The sequence below is a fragment of the Octodon degus genome, unplaced genomic scaffold, assembly GCF_000260255.1.
Source record: "Octodon degus isolate 3935 unplaced genomic scaffold, OctDeg1.0 scaffold00400, whole genome shotgun sequence".
Classification (NCBI taxonomy): Eukaryota; Metazoa; Chordata; class Mammalia; order Rodentia; family Octodontidae; genus Octodon; species Octodon degus.
Window position 1 is genome coordinate 259,498 of NW_004524976.1, and position 5,062 is coordinate 264,559.

The window sequence follows — 5,062 nt, forward strand, 5'->3', positions numbered from 1 at the left end:
GAAAGAAAGAAAGAAAGAAAGAAAGAAAGAAAGAAAGAAAGGAAGAAAGGAAGAAAGAAAGAAAGAAAGACTTTAAGAACTTGAAATGGATATGGCAGTGCACATTTGTAACTCTATCCCTTAGGAGGATAGAGAGGAATAATTGCACATTTAATCCCAGCATAAGCTACTTAGTGAGATCAAGACTAATTTGTACTACAAAGTTAAAAACATATCTCATGGAAACAAAAAACAAAAAAGAAAAAGAAACAAGGAAAGAAAACATAAGAATTTGACTTTGCAAAAAGTATCATATTAATATAATGAAAGTAAATGGTTAGGGATTAAAAATGCAAATAAGGCCCAGCCAAATACCTCAGCAGATTAAAGTGCCTGCTTAGGCCAAATGCAAGGTCTGGGAGTTCAATCCCCTGGCCTGCCGATCTACACAGTGAGGCCCTGTACACCCTGTCCTAAATTTTTAAAAGATGCAAGTAAGTGTATAAATAGTCCATCAAAGGTCAAAGCCCAGGCAATTTGCAGCACAATTGTTTGTAATAGTTAAGATCTAGAAACAACTCAATTCTCTGTCATCAGATGATGAAATCAGTATAATCTCATGTGTTCATATCCAAAACAAGAATGAAGCTCTGCTGCAAAGAAAAGCACAGGTGAACTTCACAACACAGGTGAAGTCAACCTATGAGTTGGTTCAAACAAATTAGAAATAAAAAGGAAAATCTACTGGATGATTTTGCCTAAAGATCAAATCTGAACAAAATATTTCTGGCATTAGAATCTTTTCCTGTGTGTTGTGGTTTGTGTCTAGTTGTCCCCCCAAATCTTCATGCAGTCATGGGGCAACTTCTGGAGTGTGTAATTGATTGTTTATCCAATGTTGGGATTATAGTTGTGAATGTCCTGAGGCAGATTCTCTGCTTGACAATGTGAGGAGGGGATAGAGGCTAGCTAGCTGCCTGAGCTAATACTACTCTCTTTGTTATCTTGCTCCTTGCCACCTCAATGAATGACTGCTCTCTGCCATGTGCTCCTCTGCCTTAGAGCCAGTCAAGTATGGATTGAAACCTCCAGTAACCATGAGCTAAATAACCCTTCCCTTCCCTAATTTTGGTCATCAGGCTTTTCTCTCAGAAACAAGAGAACAGTAACCAAGACATTGTTCACAGAAGGACTGGACTGTGATTAATGGGATATTCAGGTGAATTCTGGTAGAGTTACTAACATTGTGTTGGCCTGCATGACATACTTAACAAAGTTTTACATCCACTCTTACACATTATTTTAAGAAATGTAGGGCCAGGTGTGGTGGTAGACACCTGTAATTCCAGCACTCAGGAAGCTGAGGTAGGATGATCACCATGAGTTTGAAGCCAATGTGGGCTATACAGTGAATCTAGTTCAGCCTGAACTACATGCTGAGACCTTTAGTCAAAAAAGTACATAAATAACAATGTCTTTTAAAATATTTCCATTAACCTGCTTTATCCAGCCTGAAGGAGGCATCGTCAGCAAGTGTCACCCTCCTTCACTATAGAACATTTCAATTTGAAGTCATTTCTCTCTGCTGGGTGCTGTGAAACCTGTCGCCCCAGGAGCATCCCGGGTCCCTGACACCTCAAACATTCTCTCACCTGAGCAGACCACTGAGGCTGTGTTCCCATGGTCACAGGCAGGAGCACCCAGGGCTCTCACAGGGCAACTCCACAAGAAGGACTCAGACCCTGAGCAGTGGAATCGGTTTTTCCAGATCTCACCACCATTTTCCACAAAGTACGCTCCTCTTTTGGGGTGAAGATGGCAACACCACAGCCCAACTGGAGGCACACAACATCCACATTGGCCATATTCCAGTGGGAGGCACACAGTGCTTTCCAGCCCACAGAGGTGTTCACCTCCACCTGACCCTCACACTGGGAGGTGCTGTTCTTCCTGAGCTGGACTTCACTGAACTCTGAGAGAAAACAAATTTTCAGTAATATTTCTCATTCTTTTTGTCCACAGGCTTTCCAAAGAGGCTAAATCCTATCTCTGAATCTCACCTGAACAAACAATTTCAACAGCTCCACTATGATAGCAGCTTCCTCCAGAACAGGTTGCTCTAGGGCAGAACCAGAGTAAAGGTTCCTGACCTTCACACTGGAACTCTTCATCCCACACCTGTGGAATGACCTCTCTAAAAGGCACAGCCCTTACAACAGAAACAGCTTTGCCACACTCCAGTTCTGAACAGATGACTTGGGCAGTGGCAAATGTGAAGTTCCTATCAGACACTGGAATCCAGTCTCCTCCAGGATTCACTTCCACTCGCCCGGTGCAGGGTCCTTCTCCTCCAGCCAGGTGCACAAATTCTAAGGAAAAAAAAAAACTAGCAAATGAGTGTCCTGATTTATAAATAGGATCTAACATATCAGAGGCAATGATGTGAAAGATTTTGTTTGTTTTCCTCCCAAAGATAGAGTGTGAGAAGTTTCAACATTTAGTGTAAGAATGGAACCTGCATAAATGCATACTTGAAGGCAAATTTAGAAGATATTTGTAGAGTCAGGTCAGACTGGCTAAATTCTATTGTATGATATATGATGACATGTATTTGCATTCATAAGAACAGGTTATCATATGACTTAAAAGGATATATTTCTGTATGTTCCTCTGTATGTCTTCACAATTTAAATTTACATACCAAAAAGATATCACAGAGTACCACTAAAGTATTAAGCAATTTAGTGTGGCTATAATAATCAGGGATTTTTAGACTATACTTTCTATTACAGAAGACAAAAGAAAATTTAGAACATGGACCAGTTGTGATTAGAACGTGTTTCTCTTCTTTTTCAGATTTCTTTGTTTTGTCTTGCTTTAAGGAAATATTTTGTTACTAATGAGTAGAGTTTGAGAAACTCCTGAGTCAGCCATAGAACATAATTAAGAAGTAATTTCCAGTATGGTATCCAAGACCTAGGGAGTCAGCTTGTTTCAGAAATTTCATGTAACAATATTTTTACTGAAGACTTTTGCAGTGGGGTTGAAAATCAGGGCATTGCACATGGCAGGCTACTGCTTACAACTAAACTCTGCTCCCAGCCTAATTAAGGAGTTCACCAAGGATTTCTTTTCTCAATATGTTCAAAAAGATTTTCTTTTCAAAGCAAAGCATTAAAATGAAATTAAGAACACAACTATTAATCTACTGAATTAAAGTGGTGATTTCAGATATCTTATCTAGATCTACACCTATTTCTCTAGAATATGAAAGTGATAAAGTCTGGAGGCTTAAATCGTGTCTATAGGTTTATTTTATTCAGCTTTTTGCTAATGGATCAAAATGTCTTCCATCCAGAACACTTTTACCTGAAAGTGTTTTACTAATAATCTCTTAGGGTCTCTCAATCCAATCAGGTCAACAATAAAATTCATCTATCATAAGGCCATCATTTGTCAACTTGATACCAACACATGTCTCCTTAAACTATATTAACCTCAAATAAAAAACAATAGCAAACTCGTACTTCGATCAAAAACGATGTAATTATGCTGAATTCAACTGAAAATGCACGAATTCCCTCACCAACAATCCCAGCATTACTCAAAAGTACAAGTCCAAAGTATTCTCTGAGACTGAAGGTAAATTTTTAGCTGCATTCCTCTGTAAAATTAAGTTAGAAGGTCTGGCCAGATAGCTCATCAAACCAAAGCACCTGCTTAGGCAGAGTACAGGGGCCAGGATTCACCCTGCCTGCAGGGCACAATGAGACGCTCATTGAGAGTGGGCATGGTGGTGTGCACCTGTAATGCCAGCACTTGGGAGACTGAAAACAGGAGGATCACTATGAGTCCAATCGACATAGTGAGACCTGTAGACCCTGTACTAAATACATTAAAAAATTAAGTTAGAAAACAAGTTTTATGCTCCCAAAATAGGTAAACATTCCTACTTCAAATGAAAAAATAGAGGAATAGAATAAATAAGATCAAGGCATGTAAAATCCAACAGAGCAGATATTATATGTGGTGATTCCATGACTAGCATCAAGGGAATATGTTGATATTCAGAAAATTTCAAGTATATTGAAAAGCCACACCTCTATGGCATACCTAGGTTTTCCTTATAGGTCATTAGGATATTTATGTATGAGAGATGATTTTAAAGGCAACATTGAGGGTACATATGCATTTTGTCTTGTTCCCAATATAAGAATTCTTTAAAATTTGCCATGTGCTAGGAACTTTATTAAGTATTGTGCATGTAAATTATATGAAAATGATATTCTTATTTTGAAGGTGATTTACACATACTAAAGACAAAAACATGCTGACAACTTAACCCATTGGAACTTTCTTGCAATCCTGCAGTGAAGAAAGAAAGAAAACCATCCTAGATGAAAGTTATTGTGACAACAGATATAGATAGATAGATTAGATAGATAGATAGATGATAGATAGATAGATAGATAGATAGATAGATAGATAGATAGATAGATGGAAATATATACAGATGTAGACTTAGATATAGATGTTATTGTCATTTAAAGAGAAATGAAAATTTAGTCAAAAGTATTCCTGCCTGGCCATTAGACCATAATGTTAAGTGAAATAATCCAAACACTCATGCTTAAATATCACATGGTTTCTCTTCTCTGCAAAATATAGAGTAAAAATAGAAACAGAAGAAAAAAACTGTACTGTGAATTTCTGCTGATCTATGGAAAGGACCAGACAATGCTTAATTAGTTTTGTATCCTTTCCTCAATCATTTGTACTTTTTCTTATCTTAATTTCTTGCATATTTCATTCTTATTTCTTTCTTCAAATTTTACATGCATCCAGTGATATGAATAACTGGTTTGAAGACAACACTGCATTACAACACACACTGTGAATTTCATATTACTTTGTTAAGTGAAATTTTGTATTACTTGTAATTTTTTCTGGTTTTTTTTTTTTTACTATTTTGTACTCTCTTTAAAAAACAAAAGAAAAAAGACACATGATAGGAAGTAGAATGATGATAGATCATTCTCAAAAAAGAAGTCAATTAAGAAATGGATGGAGGAAGGAATAAGGG

At 37.3% G+C, this 5,062-nt stretch overlaps 2 protein-coding genes across 2 annotated transcripts in view; both read right to left on the reverse strand.

The window, feature by feature from the left end:
- The window catches only part of LOC101587433 (antigen WC1.1-like), a 15,816-nt gene extending 14,113 nt beyond the window's left edge, over positions 1-1,703 (reverse strand). The window contains exon 1 of the mRNA XM_023708572.1: positions 1,632-1,703. The gene's annotated coding sequence lies outside the window, so the exon portion shown is untranslated. The remainder of the gene's footprint in view (positions 1-1,631) is intronic.
- LOC101588615 (antigen WC1.1-like) overlaps positions 1-5,062 on the reverse strand; it is a 343,741-nt gene that overhangs the window by 146,516 nt on the left and 192,163 nt on the right. The window lies entirely within an intron of this gene.